Source organism: Macaca nemestrina, chromosome 9 (genome assembly GCF_043159975.1).
Source record: "Macaca nemestrina isolate mMacNem1 chromosome 9, mMacNem.hap1, whole genome shotgun sequence".
NCBI lineage: Eukaryota > Metazoa > Chordata > Mammalia > Primates > Cercopithecidae > Macaca > Macaca nemestrina.
This window is the reverse complement of record NC_092133.1, coordinates 115,767,480-115,787,293: the sequence shown is the minus strand read 5'-3', so window position 1 is coordinate 115,787,293 and position 19,814 is coordinate 115,767,480. Positions and strand designations below refer to the sequence as shown.

Sequence of the window (19,814 nt, the reverse complement as noted above, 5' to 3'; positions counted from 1 at the left end):
TAAGATACATAAAAGGATAATGACATGCAATGAATACATCATTCTAAAGACAAGAACAAGTGTTTTAATTTTTTTTGAATTCCCATTTAACAGCTCCAAGATGTTTCAGCCATTATCTTTTTATTTCAAGTGAATTAAGCTACTTTCAGAATATAACAAAAGGACTTTTCTATTAATAGTTTCCTTTAGATTTGCTTCTAAAAACCAGGCAATTTAGCTTGGTGTTTCCAACAAAAATGCTGTAAGACCAATTTAATTTACACATCCGAACAGTCCTGTTCTATAATCTAAGGGACTAGCTCAGAATATTGAAAACTGATGTTAAAAACAAAAACAAAAAAGAATCAGGCATTTAACCTACATACCTTTTCTTTTTTTGAGATGGAGTTTCACTCTTGTTGCCCAGGCTGGAGTGCAATGGCGCAATCTTGGCTCACTGCAACCTCCACCTCCCAGGTTCAGGCGATTCTCCTGCCTCAGCCGCCTGAGTAACTGGGATTACAGGCAACATGCCATCACATCCAGCTAATTTTGTATTTTTAGTAGAGACAGGGTTTCTCCGTGTTGGTCAGGCTGGTCTCAAACTCCCAACCTCAGGTGATCCGCCCGCCTCGGCCTCCCAAAGTGCTAGGATTACAGGCATGAGCCACCGTGCCCAGCCAACCTACCTTTTCTGTACTAACTAGATCTCAAAGAGTTGATGAGGGAAAGTTTCTCTTCATAAAAATATTCTAATAACTAAAACAGGAAAACAATTAAAATATCACCATTTTGCAAACCCTGATAAAATAATGGATCTAGGCAATGGTTATCAATGGTCATGAACACTACAAAAAGCGAGACAACCAATATTACCTGACTGGGGTGAGAAGTATAGGCCACCACCTACAAAGCAGTTTTGCCAAAAAATAGAAACTGAATCAAATCAAGATCTGATTACTATTTGCAGGAATTAAAACAACAAAAGAGCACTTTATATTATTCATTAAATAAAAAGCATTACAACAGGTGGTAGCCTGTTTTGTTTTTTTTTAATTATGATAACCAAACAAGTACGTCTTGATAAATGAACATAACATTTCTTCACGTTCTTTGTGATTATCTTCATCTTAAAAGATGAGGAAAGTCCATCAAGTGTCAGCATGTTTATGGATGTATTTATTTATTGTGATAAGACAAAATGTACAACTTTGTACAAGTCAGGAGTTGCCTATCTCAAAAATACTTTCTTTCACCAAGCAAGGTGGCTCATGCCTGTAATCCCAGCACTTTGGGAGGCCAAGATGGGCCGATCACAAGGTCAGGAGATCGAGACCATCCTGGCTAACACAGTGAAACTTCGTCTCTACTAAAAATACAAAAAAAATTAGCCAGGTGTGGTGGCGGGCGCCTGTGGTCCCAGCTACTCAGGAGGCTGAGGCAGGAGAATGGCGTGAACCCGGCAGGCGGAGCTTGCAGTGAGCCGAGATCATGCCACTGCACTCCAGCCTGGGTGACAGAGTGAGACTCTCATCTCAAAAAAGAAAAAAAAAAAATTATTTCCTAGCATTACTAAACTTCCTTTCACTTGGAAAACTACAGCACAGCTGAGTCAAGAAGTAACTGGTCCCTGCTTTTAAAACAACAGCTTGAGGAGTAATAAGCAAAGAAGCTGGATGCAGTTGAGTGACCTCAGAGGAGACAGATCACTGTGAGGAGCCCACTTTCAACTGAACTGGCACCAGCTGTTCTCAAAGTGCTCCAAGACACACTGGGGGTCCTCAGGCACCTTTCAGGACGTCCATGACATCAAAATTATCATTATAATAATGCAAACAGGTCATTCACAACTTTCATAGGCTGACACAAAGCACTGATGATCAAAGCCAGGGTGTGTACATTTTTTTTTTTTACACACCTTAAACACATTTTTGCTGGCCCCTTAGCACGAATCAAGGCAGTGGCACCACCAGTATAGGTCCTCATAACCACTGTGAACTCACAGTGGAAAAAAAAGATGGTTTCCTATAAAAATATCCTTGATGAAACAGTGAACATTAGCAATTGCATGACATCTCAACCTCTGAGTATGTGCCTTTTCCACCTTTTTAATATTCTTTGTGCTGAATTAGGAAAGTTCACATGAAGGAGCTGTGCAGCATACTGAAGTATGGAAGTTGTCTCAAGGAAAAGAATTTATGCCAACTGTTTGATCAGCAAGCTGAACTAGCAGCTTTTGTTTATAGAATATCATTTTTACATGACATAAAAACTGAAAGTATTAGAATTGAAAGTTGGATATCTGGCAGACACTTTCTCAAACGCAATTTATATATCCATTAGAAAACAAATACATTTGTTGAAATCAGCAGTCATCTCTTGAAAAGTCTTCTTCTCCTCCAGCTTTATAGAGATATAATTGGTATACAAAAACCTGCATATAATCAATGTATAGAATTTGGTGAGTTTGGACAAATGTATACACTCCTGTATTTGGTATTATAAAATGTGCTAACATTTAATTCCATGAGCCAATATTTCCAAATCATACATTAAGATCCAAAATGAAAGAAAGACCAATGAATTTAAATACAACAAAGTGAGAAATGTTTACTGATACGGCTTCAGATTCCACACGGCAAATAAACTTTAATGTATGTAACATTTACCATCTCCACAATCCAGGTGATAAACGCGTCCATCACCTCCAAAGTGTCCTCGTGTTTTATTTTTATTTTGTGTGTGTTAAAAACACTTAACATGAGATCTACCCTCTACAAATTTTTAAAGACAAAATACTGTCTTATTAACTATCTGCATATTGGGAAAGCTGTCACACTCTTGGTGGCAGATACAATTTTTCTAAGTATGTAATTTTTGTTTGAAGGCTTGACTTTTATCATTGGCAACAAATACATCAGTTATTATTTTTTTTAATCCAACTGGGGTTGGATTTTCTTCACATATTCCAACCAAACAACAAATCACAACAGATTGAATGCAGAAGCAGTTATGAGAATCCAGCTGCTTCTACAAAACCAGACATTATAGAGAACTGCAAAAATGTAAAACTATACCACTCTTTCCCTAAACTCTCTTTGTAAAGGTATTTTTCATACGGAAGTGTTATTTGTGTTTATATACAAAAAGGATATTATGTTTTGATTTTTGGTTTTTATGACACAGGGTTTCACTCTGTCACTCAAGCTGGAGTGCAGTGGTGTGATCAGTCTTTGAGGTCCTTAATAACTGTTCAGAGCATGAAGCGATATTGAAACAAGTCTGAAAACTGCAGCTCCAAGAATATGGAGCTGAGGTCAAGGCTGTGCTTGTTCAAGTGAGCTTTCAGGAATTACCTTATTCTTTGAATTCCTGTTTGAACAAACACTAAAAGTTGGAAGCTCAGTAGAGCCCAATGTCAGGCCTAGAGCACCAAGAACCACCAGCCACAGCCATCCCGAGAAAGGGCCTTATGAGTAGAATATTTTGTATTAGGCTCGGGGGTGAGGTTAGAAGACCTCGGGTTGGGGAAGTCAGCAGCACTTTTTCCTTCTTAGCTCAGCACGTACCTCATTCTTGAGATTTTGGTCTCAAAAATAGCTAACCAGGCCAGGCATGGTGGCTCACATCTGTAATCCCAGCACTTTGGGAGGCCGAGGTGGGCAGATCATTTGAGGTCAGGAGTTCAAGACCAGCCTGGCCAACATGGTGAAACCTTGTATGCCAAGTATGGTGACATGCACTTGTAGTCCCAGCTACTCAGGTGGCTGAGGCAGGAGAATCGCTTGAACCCAGGAGGCGGAGGTTGCAGTGAGCCAAGACCAGGCCACTGTACTCCAGCCTGGGCAACAGAGCCAGACTCCATCTCAAAAAAAAGAAAAAGAAAAAAGCTAACCATATCAGTCCAGACTAGCAGACTGGTAGATTAAGGAAGCTGAGGTGAACTGTTTCCTCTGGTTAACTCAAGAAATATCAAAAACAGCCATCCCAACCAACAGAAATCTCTGCCTTTTTAACAGACTGGTAAACTCTTCAGTACCAGACTTACCACAAAAGTCACATAAACCTTAAGAACTGGGGCCAGAAGTGTAGTCTCAGCTCTCAAACATTTTTTTCTGTGCTTAAGAGATGTGTAGCCAAGAGCTCACAAACACAGTGTCTACGGTGAGTGAGCCCCTATGGAGACTTTGCCCTTAGATCTGAGTGAAACGGCAAGGTTCTGAGCAATTGAGCGACAGCATCCACCTGAACCCATCCTGGGCTTTGGGTGGAGAAATGGAGAAAAGGTTTTAGGGGCAGGGGCAAGAGCAGGGAAGTCACTACAGTAAGCCACATGACAAATAATGATTTGCTTCCTCCTACAAAGGCCGAAACATTGATTTGTTCCCCCCTACTTTGAGACAGAGTCTCACACTGTCACCCAGGCTGGAGTGTAGTGGCACAATGTCAGTTCACTGCAACCTCCACCTCCCTGGCTCAAGCAATGCTCCCATCTTAGCCACCCAAGTAGCTGGGACCACAGGCATGTGCCACCACACCCAGTTAATTTTTGTATTTTTTGTAGAGATGGGGTTTCACTATGTTGCCCAGGTTGGTCTCGAACTCCTGAGCTCGGGCCATCCATCTGCCTCGGCCTCCCAAAGTGTTGGGATTACAGGCGTACACCACCAAGACTGACCAAACCATTGATTTCTAATGCTATTATGCTACTATTGATAGATATGGTACATAAAGATCTTCTATTAGTTTCTCATGGAGCAATAACAAAATAAAAGTCTGCCTTGTATTGACGCCCTATATCCTTTACTAAGTGGCCCCAATCACAAATTACAGTCTTTTTACTTTGCTTTTTTTTTTTAAACATAGGGAGTATTTCCAGCATATACTAAACTGGAGGAAAGAGTACAATACTACAAGGAACCTTCCTGAACTTCTTACCTACCTTCAATTTATGGCCCGTCTTACTTCATCTGCAACTGCCCCACCTCCCCACCCCAGCTTATTATACAGTCATTTTTAATCAGTTTTTGTTTTGTTTTGTTTTGTTTTGTTTTTTGAGACAGAGTTTCACTTTTGTTGCCCTGGCTGGAGTGCAATGGTGCGATCTCGACTCACTGAAACCTCTGCCTCCCGCGTTCAAGCGATTCTCCTGTCTCAGCCTCCCGAATAGCTGGGATTATAGGCGCATGCCATCACGACCAGCTAATTTTTGTATTTTTAGTAGAGATGGGGTTTCATCACATTGGTCAGGCTGGTCTCGAACTCCTGACCTCAGGTGATTCACCCACCTCGGCCTCCCAAAGTGCTGGGATTACAGGCATGAGCCACCACGCCCGGCCCCAGTCAGTTTTCTTATTTAAAAAAAAGGATTTTAGGAAAACAGACTAACACATTAAAGAAGTAACTCACCTAGAATCTTAATGCCCACAACTGATATTAACTGAACTGTTTTTATTTGAATATTCACACTCATACAGATATGAATTAATAGTACATGGACAATTTAGAGTTGTACATGAAAATTAACTTATTCTCTTGTTACAAAATTAGGATTATCCTAATGACGTGATTTTGTAAACTTTTGCCACCATGTACTAACAATTTCCATGGAGAAGAAGAATAAATGCCTACTGCTGCACAGTTTAGGTTGTTTCTAATTTTTCAGGATATTAGAATATTATCATGAACAGCTACATATATAAATCTAGTGAACATCTATTAACATAGACTAGCAAATGTTAAACATGCAATAACGTAGAGAAAAATGGACTCCCAGGTAACGCAAAATACAGCAACTGCTATAACCACTGATGCTGCAAGACCAGGAAAAGTAGCTCCTTTGGATAGGGTGACAGCTAGAAACATTAACTAGGGATTAAGACTGATATTGGCTGGGCGCGTTGGTTCATGCCTGTAATCCCAGTACTTTAGGAGGCTGAGGCAGGTGGATCACTTGAGGCCAGGAGTTCAACACTAGCCTGGACAACATGGTGAAACTCCGTCTATATTAAAAATACAAAAATTAGCCAGGTGTGGTAGCACATGCCTGTAATCTCAGCTACCTGGGAGTCTGAGGCACGAGAATCCCTTGAACACAGTGGGGCAGAGGCTGTAGTGAGCCAAAGATCATGCCACTGCACTCTAGCCTGGTCCACAGAGAGAGAGAGAGAGACACTGTCAGGGAAAGGGAAAGGGAAAGGGAAAGGGAAAGGGGAAGGGGAAGGCGATGGGGAAGGGGAAGGGGAAGGAGAAGGGGAAGGGGAAGGGAAGTAATACTGATGATCCTGACCCCGTGTAGGCCTAGGCTAAAGTGTGTGTTTGTGTCTTAGTTTTATATATAAAAAAACTTTTTTAATAAAAGAAAATATTTTTGTACCGCTATAGAATGTGCTTGTGTTTGAAGCTGTGTTGTTACAAGAGTCAAAAGTTAAAAACCATTTATAAGTTTATAAAACAAAAAGTTAAGCTAAGCTTTGTTTATTATTGAAGAAAAAATACTTTTTAAATGAACGTAGTGTAGCCTAGCCATGGTGTTTATAACGTCTACAGTAGTGAGTGTACAGTCATGCCCTAGGCCTTCACATTCACCCACCACCCACTCACTGACTCACCCAGAGCAACTTCCAGTCCAGACACATGCGAAGTGTCCTATGCAGGTGGACCATGTTTAATCTTTTTTACCATATTTTTACTGTACCTTTTCTATGTTTACAGATGTTTAGATAGACAAATACCATTATGTTCCAGTTGCCTACAGTATTCAGGACAGTAACCAGCTGCACAGGTTTGCAGCCTAGGAACAATGGGCTATACCATATAGCCTAGGTGTGTAGTAGGCTATGTTATCCACATTTGTGTAAGTGCAGCCTGCGATGTTCACACAATGACGAAATCACCTAATGATACATTTCTCAGAATATATCCCTGTTCAGTGATACATAGTTGTCTATGTATGTAGAATTCCCCTACACCAGGGGAAATAAACAATAGAAAATACAACAGAAGAAAAAACAGCATTCACAGTAGAAACAAAAGCTGAAGTAACTAGGAATGACTGTAACAAAGAAGACGAGATCATTACGGAAAAAAAAAAAAAAAATTTGACCTCCACTGAATAAAACATAAACACCACTGATAAGTAGTTTCCACTCGGGATATAGATCAGTGTCACCGGAGGAGATTTTTAAAAATACAATTGCTGGACTCTACTCTCTACAGATTACAATTCAGTTCATCTGTGGTCAATGGGATTTTTTTTTTTTAAAGCTACCTAGCAAATTCTAATATAAAGCCATGGATGAAAACTACCAGGTTAAACATGTTTTTAAAATAACACAGGAGGGACTCATTCTTCTAGATATCAAAATATATAAATAAGTTGTAGCAATAAAAATAAAAGCAAAATCCACTGTGAAATTAGAACAGAAACAGACAAATTGATCAGAACAGAGCAGGGAGCCTAAAAAGGTAAGAGAGAGAATAGAGAGTGTGTGTGTGTCTGTGTCTGTGTCTGCGTCTGCATATATACGAGTGGGTGGACCTTGATATATGATATAGGTAGCATCATAAACAACTAGGTTATTTAGTAAATGAGTATAGGATACTCCACCGCATTAGTAATCAGATAATTGTAAGTAAGAGCAATAACATATCATTTTGTGCTGGATTGCTCCATCTGTTGCATCAGATTGTAAAAAATTATAAGGTCAGAAAACGCCACATGCTAGCAAGAATGCGGGGAGCAACAGCTGGTGAAAGCGTCAACGAGGTAACAATCTGGCCATACCTAAGGGAATTATGCACATGCCAGAGAGAGGGTCCCCTGGGGGCAAGAAGAACACGAGTGGGCATAGGTGATGAAGGGGAAAGATAGAATAAAATAAGGTGGGAGACTCTACATGGACCAATCATGACGGTGTGCCATGACGTGAGCGCTAACTCCAGTGTGAGCCCCTGAGCTGGGGAGGGAGCGGAGCGGGGCAGCTCCTCATCATAGGCCCCTTCACCCAATCAGCAGGTGTTCAGTCTCTATATACCAGGAACTGCATCCCATCCTAGGGACCCAGCAGCAAAGATCGAGCCCTAACCCTCATAGGGGTTACGTCCTAGTGAAGGAAACAATAAAAAGTACACAAATAAGATGATGATAAGAGTGTGATAACAGCTACAACAGAACTAAGACAGTGACAGTGACAGAGAGTAATGGAAAGAGGGTTTCACTAATGAAAGGATCGCCAGAGGTGAGCTCCCGCAGGTCTGCAAAAAGAAAATAAACAAGGCATTCCGCAAGCCGAGAAAAGAGATCCCAAAGAACTGCGTTCAAGGGCCAGGCATGGTGGCTCACACCTGTAATCCCAGCACTTTGGGAGGCTGAGGCGGGCGGATCGCGAGGTCAGGAGATCCAGACCATCCTGGCTAACACGGTGAAATCCAGTCTCTACTGAAAATACAAAAAAAAATTAGCCGGGCGCCTGTAGTCCCAGCTACTCGGGAGGCTGAGGCAGGAGAACGGCGTGAACCCGGGAGGCGGAGCTTGCAGGGAGCTGAGATCGCGCCTCTGCACTCCAGCCTGGGGGACAGAGCAAGACTCCGTCTCAAAAAGAACTGCGTTCAAGGTCATCAAATACAAAGTTGTCATAGTACAGGTGACAGTGTGTTCTAAAGATGACTTTCAGGTACTTTCTGTCATTCAGCTCCCAGAAGCAACCTTTAAAATGCCTGTTATATAAAATGTAAACTATAAGGATTATTGTGAGAGTCCAACATACCGTGATTAAAGAAACCAAACTTTTTGAAGGGGAAGGGGGAGGAGACAGTATCAATACGAACGTTCTATGTCTGTAAAAAAAAAAAAAAAAAAAGTTTCTGGAAAATTACTAGGATCCACAAACTTTTCCGTCACTCCTTAAAAAGTAATTGACTACTCATATTTTTTCCCCAGCACTGTGCCAGGAAATGAAATTAAGTATTAAATTTTCTGTCTTTGCTTCAATTGTATAAAATGCAGGATTCTATCTATTTTATATATGTACTTTTTTTTATGGATAAAAGAAAACATTTATTGCATGCTTGCAATCTGCAAGGCCCTGTTCCCTGAGCTTCTGCACATTGGAGCTCACTTATATTCACAACAAAATACTATATTATTTCCACTTTAGAGATGGAATAACAGAGGTTAAGAGACTTGCCTAAAGTCAAAGTACGGCCAGGCGCGGTGGCTCACGCTTGTAATCCCAGCACTTTGGGAGGCCGAGGCAGGTGGATCACCTGAGGTCGGGAGTTCAAGACCAGCCTGACCAACATGGAGAAACCCCGTCTCTACTAAAAATACAAAATTAGCCGGGGTGGTGGCACATGCCTGTAATCCCAGCTACTCGGGAGGCTGAGGCAGGAGAATCGCTTGAACCCAGGAGGCGGAGGTTGCGGTGAGCCAAGATCGCGCCATTGCACTCCAGCCTGGGCAAAAAGAGTGAAACTCTGTCTCAAAATAAATAAATAAATAAATAAAGTCAAAGTACTAGTAAGCAGCAAAGCAGGGATTCAAACTTAACTCTTTCAAAGTGTTAACCACTACACTTAACGTTTCCCCCCTAGAGTGGCTGGCCCCTGCAGTGGCTGTAGCACATGGCCTTAGAATTTATTAGAAATGCAAATTGCCAGGATCCCCCCTCCCAGACCTACTGATTAGAAATTCTGGGGCTGGAAGGCAGCTACCTAAGGTCTGATAAGCCCTCCATGTGATCCCAAGGTATGCCAAAGTTTGAGAACCACTGGTAGAAATTTTTCATACTGAGCTTAATGCGAGAGGTGAAATTACTACCATTTTGAAACTTCTGAAATATAAAATTTGTATCTGATTTTAAACGACTATGAAGAAATCAAAATAGTGTTAATTCATTTCCTCACTACTCAACGTCTTTCTCCCAAACTTGATAAAATGCCTATTCTCTATCCTGATTATACTACATACAAAAAGGATACTCTGATGAGCGTTACAGCACAGAGGTCTGAACTCACTCTTCAGAAGTAATCGGAAGCCATAATAGGAAGAGAAAAAACAACATCTTGAATATAGCAGAAGTTGATAAATCTTGGGCCGTAACTCCAAATTCTGATCCCAGGCTCAACTCCAAATTTTTACATGACTTCAACAGCCTTCCCAATGCCAAAAAAGAAGTTACAACCCCGAGAAATATTTGATTAACAAGATTCAAACTGCTTTAAGTGCACATACAGAGAAACTGTCCAAGAGTGTGTTTTTATCAGGAGTGAAGCTAAGGGATGTCTAATTACACATCAGACCTTCTGATAATATTCACAGCAAAAGGGGTTCACTTTATCCCTGTCCCTGCACACACCTGCCGTGTACGGCATCCTACCTGACCCTTCTCTTTTCAAAGCTGTACCTGGAACAGGAGTCTTTTCTCCCCAACTCAAGTACTCAGTTTGAGCCGTACAGCTCTATGTGTATTCAAGGTTGCCTATTTCTAATAAGGCCTTTTTTTGTTGTTAAACGGATGGAAGAAAGAGTATGAGAAATAAGTATATTCAAGCACCTACCATAATCTGAAATCTACCATAAGCCAAATAACTCCATGAAGCGATTCACTTGCATGCTCAAGTCAGTAATTTTATAAATTTCAGGTTTCTACTTATTCCAACAATTTAAAACATAAAATTGAAGACTAAGGAGTACTCAGTCCAAGCTTGGACCACCGGAGAGCTATAAATCTGTCTTAAAATGCTTAATGACCTGATTAAGGTCATCAAAGGTGAAGAGAGCTCTAGGAATCAGCCTTTTAATCTTCCTGGCTACTTACAACCACCCACCTTTTCCATGCCCACATTCTCCTAAGGGCTGAAGGCACTGCCAAGAACGACCTTCCTAGAAGGGCTGAATCCTATTTATTTTCTCTCTCCCAAATCTCCATCAAACCCCCTGAGAACTAGCAGTGTTCTGGTAAGAAACAAATTACCATTGCTCTCCTCCCCATCCACAGTTCAGTGCAACTGAAATAAACATACACACACCCCAACCACTGAAAGACTTTCTCGGATTCCTATCAAAGTCCAAAGTTGTCTTCAAAACATCTTGCAAAATGCAATCGTACCAGTTAGTCTTTAATCTCCACTAACATTGCCATTTCTATACCCAAAATGGGTATTGCAACCGCTATGTATTTTCATCTCCCTTCTCTAACCGTCAGTAACAAGCAACCCAATCAGTAATAAATGAGCCTGATAAATAGCTCCTATCTTCAGAGAGAAAAGAATGGTCTCCTCTCTTTCATAAGTAAAGCAAGCTGATAATGTTCTACTAAATAGGAAGACTAAATGCCTCTTCAAGAAAAAAAAACATTTATATGCCTGGGAAAACATCTTGGTTTTTTGTTTGTTTTTTGTTTTTTTACTTAAGCATCTGTTCATAGTAGGTAGCAAATAATCTTGCCACACATATGCATTTTACTACTTCTTTTAAAGAATCAGTAATCTAAGAGAGCAAAGCATAAGACTGCTCAAAGAGCTAAGTCCCAGTTTACATAAAATTTAAACAAAACACAAGCCATTAAAAACTACTCGACTACTCATAAATAAAGACCAATACATCTACACTTTGGTCTGGGTTTCTGAACACAGGGAGAATCAGAGGGTTCAATAGGAGAGGTTATTTCTGAAATCATAGGGATACCTCGAAGATATCACGTGTTCCATTCCAGACCACCTTAGTAAAACTTACACTGCAATAAGGCGAGCAACAAAAATTTTTCTGCTTTCCAAGTGCATACAGAAGTTATATTTACCATACACCATAGTCTATTATGCTGGCAATAGCATTAGGTCTTAATTTTAAAGTGCTTTATTATTTTTTTTAAATGCTAGTGATCATCCAAGCCTTCAGGGAGTCGAAATCTTTTTGCCAGTGGACCGTTTTGCCTTGATGTTGATGGCTGCTGACTTAACAAGGTGCTGGCTACTGAAAGAAGGGATGGCTGTGGCAATTTCTTAAAATAAGAAAACAATGAGGCCAGGCACTGTGGCTCACGCCTGTAATCCTAGCACTTTGGGAGGCCGAGGCGGGTGGATTGCCTGAGCTCAGGCGTTCAAGACCAGCCTAGTCAACACAGTGAAACCCCGTCTCTACTAAAATACAAAAAATTAGCCAGGCGTGGTGGTGTGCACCTGTAATCCCAGCTACTCGGGAGGCTGAGACAGGAGAATCTCTTAAACCTGGGAGGCAGACGTTGCAGTGAGCCAAGATCACACCATTGCACTCCAGCCTGGGCAACAGAGCAAGTCTCCATCTCAAAAAAAAAAAAAAAAAAAATGAAGTTTGCCACATTGACTGACTCTGCCTTTCACAAAAGATTTCTCTTTTGGTAGCATTTTACCCACAGTAGAACCTCATTCACAATTGAAGTCAAACCTATCATACCCTGCCACTGCTTAATTAACTAAGTTTATAGAATATTCTAAATCCTTCATTGTCATTTCAACAATGTTCACAGCATCTTCACCAAGAACATATTCCCTCTCAAGAAACCACTTTCTTTGCTCATTCAGAAGAAGCAACTCTTCATCCATTCAAGTTCGATAATGAGATTGCAGCAATTCAGTCACATTTTCAGGGTTCACTTCTAATTCTAGTTCTCTTACTATTTCCACCACATCTGCAGGTACTTCTTCCACTGAAGTCTTGAACCCCTCAAAGTCATCCATGAGGGCTGGAATCAACTTCTTCTAAACTCCTGTTAATGTTGATATTTTGACCTCCACCTTTGAATCACAAATGCCCTTAATGGCATCCAGAACTGTGACTCCTTTCCAGGTTTTCAATTTACTTAACCAAGATCCATCAGAAGAATCACTATCTATGGCAGCTATAGCTTTACAAGATGTGCTTCTTAAATAATAAGTCTTGAAAGTTGAAATAACTCCTAGATCCATGGGTACAGAGTGGGTGTTGTGTTAGCAGGTATGAAAACATTAATTTCCTTGTACATCTCCATCAGAGCTCTTGGGTGACCAGGTGCATTGTCAATGAACAGCACTATTCAATGGTACCTTTTTTTCTGAGCAGTGGGTCTCAACAGTGAGCTTAACATATTCAGTAAACCATGCTGTAAACAGATGTACTGTCATCCAGGCTTTGTCATTCCATTTATAGAGCACAGGCAGAGTAGATTTTGCATAATGCTTAACGATTTTTGGAATGGTAAATGAGCACTGGCTTCAACTTAAAGTCACCGGCTGCACTAGCTCCAAACAAAAGAGTCAGCCTGGCCTTTGAGAAAAGGCATTGACTTCCCTCTAGCTAAGAAAGTCCAAGATGACATCTTCTTCCAATATAAGGCTGTTTCGTCTACATTGAAAATGTGTTGTTCAGTGTAGCCACCTTCATCAATGATCTTAGCTAGATATTCTGGATAACTTGCTATAGCTTCTATATCAGCATTTGCTGCTTCACCTTGCACTTTTATGTTAGGGAAGCAGCTTCTTTCCTTAAACCTTGTAAACCAACCTCTTCTAGCTTCCAACTTTTCTTCTGCAACTTCCTTACCTCTCTCAGCCTCCAGCGAATTGAAGAGTTAGGGTTTTGCTCTGCTGGCTTAAGGGAATGCTGTGGCTGGTTTCATCTTCTACCCAGACCACTAAAACCTTCTCTGTATCAGCAATAAAGCTGTTTCACTTTCTTATCATTGGGGTGTTCAGTGGAGTAGCACTTTTAATTTCTTTCAAGAACCTTTCCTTTGCATTCAGAGCTCGGTTGTTTGGTGCAAGAGGCCTAGATGTTGGCCTGTCTTGGCTTTTGTCATGACCTCCTCACTAAGCTCACTCATTTCTAGCTTTCTGATTTAAAGTGGGAGACATGCGACTCTCCATTCATTTGAATACTTAGATGCCAACATAGAGTTATTAATTGGCCTCATTTCAATATTGTTGTGTCGGCCGGGCGCGGTGGCTCAAGCCTGTAATCCCAGCACTTTGGGAGGCCGAGGCGGGTGGATCACGAGGTCAGAAGATCGAGACCATCCTGGCTAACATGGTGAAACCCCGTCTCTACTAAAAATACAAAAAAAAACTAGCCAGGCGAGGTGGCGGGCGCCTGTAATCCCAGCTACTTGGAGGCTGAGGCGGGAGAATGGCGTAAACCCGGGAGGTAGAGCTTGCAGTGAGCAGAGATCGCACCACTGCACTCCAGCGTGGGCGACACAGCGAGACTCCGTCTCAAAAAAAAAAAAAAAAAATATTGTTGTGTCTCAGGGAATAGGGAGGCCTGGAGTGAGGAAGAGAGATGGGGAATGGCCAGTTGGTGGAGATATCAGAACACAGGCAACATTTATTAATTAAGTTCACCATATTATACAGGTGTGGTTCATGGAGCCCCAAAACAACTAGAATCGTAACATCAAAGATCACTGACCAAAGATCACCATAACAGATAGAATACCAATGAAAAGGTTTGCAATATTGTAAGAATTACCAAGATACGACAGAGACACATAAAATGAACATACCTATTGGAAAAATAGCACCAATAGACTTGCAGGGGTGCCAACGAACCTTCAGTTTGTAAAAAACACAGTATCTTCAGAGAGCAAGCCTGACTAACAAATTCCTTCACTTTTAATTCAAAGTGAAGGAATACCCTTTCCTTCTGAACGGATCCCATCTAATAAAACTCAAGACTTAAGTCATTCATTACAACTCTGTCTGTATTGTAATTAGGAGAGAAATAGTTGCAGTACCTTTGTATCTTTTTCAGTGAAATGTTTATAACAAGGAAAAACAAAAATCTGTTTGAAAACTCCAATAAGCAGCCCCCAGTGCACCATCTAGTGGAAGTCAGGTAGTGTCGTAATTAATTTAAAAAAAGAAAAAAGTCACAGAAACTCTGAAAACCACTGGGGGAGTGGGAGGAGTCAAACCTTCAGGTAAGAATACAGGCAAATACTTTAAAAACAGCCAAAATATCTTTCCAGTGTCCCACACTGCAAGAGGGCTGGGCTTATGAGAATAAATGATTCATTTTCTGTATAATCAACAGATGATAAAAGTTCCTTTATGGAAATTTTTGCTTGGGTGCCAGAAATTTTGACAGGAGAGTAAAAGTTAAATAAAGCCACTAAAACATAAATCAGTAAATAAATGCAGGGCTAGAGTGACAGCCTTGTGTAAGAGTTGCCTTATATGTTACATGAATATGCTAAAATGTACATATGAAACAGAGGTATTAGCCACAAAACAATAGATAACTTCATGATTAGAACAGTTACATTCAGGCCGGGTGCAGTGGCTCACGCCTGTAATCCCAGCACTTTGGGAGGCCAAGGCAGGCAGATCACTTGAGGTCAGGAGTTTGAGACCAGCCTGGCCAACATGGCGAAACCCACCTCTACAAAAATACAGGAAAAAAAAAAATAGCTGGGCGTGGTGGTATGCACCTGTAGTCCCAGCTACTTGGGAGGCGAGGCAGGAGAATCGCTTGAACCTAGGAGACAGAGATCACAATGAGCCACTGCACTCCAGCCTGGACAACAGAGTGAGACTCTACCTCAAAAAAAAAAAAAAAAAAAGAGTTCCCTTCAGTAATCCGTAAGACATTTTCATGTTCCTGATAACTAGTAAATTTAACATAACCTAACAATTCTCTAGAATTCCCTAAGCCTTAACATCATGCAAGAGATTACTTCCAACTACCCATTTCAGCCTGTCCCACACTAAAGCCCAAACTCCTTTAGTCGAGGTATTCTAATCAAGAAATTAATTTTCAACCCATCTATAAATGTACAGTAAACACTTCCCAAAACAAAGTAATAAGTCATGATCAAAATGCACTTCACTTCATTAGTATTTTCCTTCTGCATATCAATTATTTCTATTCAATTCAAAAAACGGTACCGAAATTCGATGCTGAGCTAGAGATGCAAACACGAATAAGGTTCTCTAATTTGGAAAGCTTCCCAAAATTTAAAATAGAGATTTTTCACACAGCACTACTAACTTTTGTTTGTTTTGCCTATGTGGAAAATTACCTTTCACCTGAAATTCAAACTAGCTTAGCAACCTGGATGGAAAGAAAAACCTCAGAGACAATACTCCTTTACTTGAAAATAACCATCTCCACCTCTGACCTGTGTACACAGGATCGAATTGGTATGCAGAAGCTGCCTTGATGGCAGGAATCTTACCCAGATTTTGGATTACATCCATTACAGGTATAAAATAAAGTAGGAGTAAACTGAGGCAGGATTCCTTTCATCTCCAGGGCTTTCAGTTGACATACCTGTAAAATGGACATGCTACGCACAGCCTGCCTCAGAAGAGTAGGAGGATGGCATACTGTATAATTGATACAGTGCTAAGAGCTTCACAATTAGGTGGAAATACTGTTTTTGTAAAACCTGAGTGAACCTGAGCATAGAAAACTCTCGAAGGGCCATCGCTGTGACATTACCGCTAAAACTCAGTGACCTTCATCAATTCACTTGTAAACAAGCAATATACTGAGCACGTCAAAGGAAAGGTAGCAACAATTCAAGATACTTCTTTATAAGTAAATCAAATCACGTAATTAATAGCCCAGGATTTACCTGCAAACTATTACTGCCTGACTAGCAGGTGCATCCCCAAAGCCTCGAGTTCAGAGACTGTTTTTGGAAAGCCCCCCCCCCCCTTTTTTAATGTGAATATTGTTTTTAAAAATTAGAAAAAGAAAAAAAAATCACAATTCTACTCCCACCCATGGCACAGTGACAGAAACAGTGGTCCCACCCCCACAATCCTTTCAAACCTGCACAGGCATTCCTCACGAACACTCCTCCCCCTCATTCCTACTTCACCGCTCCCCACTTCAGCCCAGACAAAGGTGAGTTACTCGGCTGGGTCTACCTGTCACTTCAGCAAAAGCCCCCACACAGATTCACGCTAAAGGCTGCTTTTAATTTTTTAAATAGTAAATAAGTAAATAAATAATGCTATCGTGTAGACAGCATTACACGGCCAAACGCCTGTTCTCAGAAAACATGTAATTAACACGATCCAAGTGAAGACGCCTTTCTGGCTTAGGGGAAGAAAAAAAAGAAGCCAGCCAGCTTATCGCTCCCTTTCAGTAGGTTCTTTTCCCCGAGGAGCCGGACTCTGACTCAACTCCGCAGTTCTCCCTCCACCTGCCGGTCCTCCCCGCCCTGGGTCAGCCCCGTCGCCGCCCCAGCCCGGAGTCCCGCGAGTCACCAGGGGTCTCCAGAGGTCCTCAGGGTCCCGCCCGAGGCGGCCCCGCCCCTGCCCCGGCCCCGCCCCCACCTCCCCGCAAGGTGCCCGCCGCGGGCTCCCGGGCTGAGGCGCCTAGAGGCCGGCAGGAGGCTCCGGAGGACCGGGGCCCCGCTCGGCCCGGTCGCCGGCTCTGGGAGCAGCTTCGGGGGCCGAACCCACCGCCCGCACCTAGCCCGGGGCTCAGACAGGCGCTCCCCAGCGGCGCCCCATTACCTGCTCTGGGCAGCCGCGGTCGGCGAGCAGGAGGCGCACTCGCTCTGGCCCCTGCAGCCCCGGGCCCCGAGGCAAGGAGACAGCGACCGCCACCGCCGCAGAGGACAATCGGGAGCCAGCGGGCTCTGCACCGCCGCGGCGGGCGCAGAACGCACGAGCCCAGTGGGAGCCCGGCCCCCGCCTCCAACCCTGCTAGTAACCAACACGGCCCCCACCCTCGGGGGGGCGGGGCCGACGCTGGAGGGGCGGGGCGGAGCCGCACCGCCCGCAGGGTAAGAGGGGCCTGCTGATAGGCTGCGAAGGCGGTAGGCGTCTCATACTTGAAGACAGCCCCTCCAGCAGAACTCCCTCATTGGTCGGCAAGAGAAAACAAAGCTGGGCTCTGATTGGTGACAGCTCTGTAGTTCCTCCTCCTACCCGCAGTCCCCGCAAGTTCCGCCCCTGCCCGCCTGGTTCGCTAGCCCTTGGTTCCCCACACCCAGGTGGCTGCAGGCTGGGGTGTGTTTCATGGACGAGCAACCTCCCTGAAGAGAACCCCGTTTCCCAGGTTCATTCGCCAGATGCGCATTTTCTTAAGCTCCTGCGATTCTCTAATTTCAGTATGAACTTGGTGAATAACGTAATCTTTAACTTCGTTTGGATTTAGAGAGGTCTCCTAGGTTTAAAAATGCTGCATAAGATTGAGAGGGATATTGTTATGCACGAAGAAAGACAAGGTGTTTTCACCTTTGGCGACACTGTAGGTGACTTTTTTTCTTATTACCTTTTTGTGTTCTATATTGAACATGTACTACATGATTAGAAAAAAAAATTCTTAAATAGAAAAATAAGTAGAGTGTGGAGAATGGTAAAGACAAACTTTAAGGAAATTCAGAGAACTGATTCTTTCACAATAGAAGAAAATACAGTAAACATGCTCAATATCTGAGGGCTACCCAAAAAAACGTGAACTGGTATCAGCGCCCTTCAGCTCTCTTAAAGAACTTTACAGATGTGACCGAGCTGCCCCCATACTCCTTCCTATCATGTAACCAACACATAATGTAGACAGCACCACAGTGCAAACAGAATTAAAGAAAGACTCTGATAGGAAGAATTAGAATCCAAAGTACACAATCAATAAAGCTTTAGAAAAAGGGGTTTTAAAAAGCAGAAGACAAAAAAAAAAATCAGGTAATATAAATTGGAAAGCTCAGCTAATGGAGGGAATTATCAGAAAAAAAAATAATGTGACAACACTTCAAGATGTGATCAGAGATTTTGAATAGAAAGCTGAAGGGAGAGGAAGGGGATTGAGATAAGGAGCAATGACCTGCAGTTAATATAAGCTCTCAGAACACATCCCCCAGAACTGGTGTCAGCCTAGAAGGCAGGAAGATTTTCTCACCTAGGGACCACTCTCACTTAACTCTCTCTAGCTGCCTTAATGTTCTGTTTGTTCTTGTCATTCTCACAAAGTTCTAAAACAGGCTATTTGAAATTAAGCACTTACCCCAGCAACTCTGTGAATTACGTAATAGTGAAAAATGGAGATAGCAAACCTAAGGAAGGAAAGGAATGTTAAGGTAAACATAAACTTAAAGAGAAGTGAGGGCAAAACAGCTGATACAAAGAAGACAAAAAATTATTTTTTCTCTCTTACTTCCTGAGAATAAGGTAAAGCTCTTTGGAGGACAGAGTAACCTTGTTGCCTAACAAAAAGAGTTTTTACCAAACCTTTCTAATAACCATAATTCTAAACTGTAGTCTAAAAATATGTGTCCTAAAGTACTTTGAGCAAATAGTTTTGAGATCTAATATTTTTACATAGTATAAGGAAAAGAAGAGGAACTTAGCCTAATATGAACAAACTGGAAGGAATACCCTTCAAAAGTTTCTTCTACAATAACACCTGAAATTCCACCACCACTAACATTCTTTCACTGGGATTAAATAATTTATGTCTAAGATTATTCTTTTTTTCATTTACTCATCAAACATGTAATCAATATTATCAAATACTAGATGCTGCAATGAATGAGACATTCTACTAAGCACTCAGAGTATAGCCTTGAACAAGACAGACTTGCAGCTATTTTTATCAGTAGAAGATGGACAATGATCCAATAAAAAGATGAACTTGCAGACTGAGATCAGGGCAAAGAAGAAAACGTGACCAGAGGGATGGCAGACACACTTAATTTGGGGAAGGGAGAAAAATGCTTTAAGGAAAAATGATCTAACAGAAATGCTCTAAGATTTGAGGCACCACCTAAATAAGAAAACACCAACTGGCCGGGCGCGGTGGCTCAAGCCTGTAATCCCAGCACTTTGGGAGGCCGAGGCGGGCGGATCACAAGGTCAGGAGATCG

The 19,814-nt window shown here is 41.9% G+C and overlaps 1 protein-coding gene across 3 annotated transcripts in view; it reads right to left on the bottom strand.

The window, feature by feature from the left end:
• LOC105479981 (MAGUK p55 scaffold protein 7) overlaps positions 1–17,668 on the bottom strand; it is a 249,974-nt gene extending 232,306 nt beyond the window's left edge. Inside the window, exon 1 of one of the 3 annotated variants that reach the window (XM_011738350.3) lies at positions 17,464–17,668. The gene's annotated coding sequence lies outside the window, so the exon portion shown is untranslated. The remainder of the gene's footprint in view (positions 1–17,463) is intronic. The other 2 variants (XM_071070317.1, XM_071070318.1) reach the window with 2 other exon arrangements.
• Between the last annotated feature and the right edge of the window lie 2,146 nt (positions 17,669–19,814).